Raw genomic sequence first — 451 nt, 5'->3', positions numbered from 1 at the left:
TTATTGCTCAAGTCGACAAGCCTTCCTAATGCATGCATTCTTGATTACTAAATGGTTGTAGGATGCTAATATGCCATCAATTTTTCAAAAAAACAATTTTAACTTTACAGAAGCATGTTGGCTTTATTTTGATTGTTCATACTCTCTCTTATTATCCTAGCTGTGAGCTTTTGAGCCTAAACACTTAAATTCTTTGTTGTGTGATTATCCAGACATGTGTTATCCCTCTAGAACTTGCACTAATTCTGACTTGCATCACATGTAATTTATGCATACATTGAGGCAATTTTATTGGTCGTTTGAGCCTTTCTAACTACCCTATGAAAATTTTAACCTTTGCTAGCCCCTTTGAGCCTTGCCCTTTTATTTCGGTTACTAGCCACATTACAAGCAAAACACCTGACTTTAATTAAATCACCTTACTTGGAGTTAGGTAGAAAAAAATTATTGT

The sequence above is a fragment of the Cicer arietinum genome, chromosome 5 (assembly GCF_000331145.2).
Source record: "Cicer arietinum cultivar CDC Frontier isolate Library 1 chromosome 5, Cicar.CDCFrontier_v2.0, whole genome shotgun sequence".
Classification (NCBI taxonomy): domain Eukaryota; kingdom Viridiplantae; phylum Streptophyta; class Magnoliopsida; order Fabales; family Fabaceae; genus Cicer; species Cicer arietinum.
The sequence above is the reverse complement of the archived record's forward strand: the minus strand, read 5'-3'. Positions refer to the sequence as shown.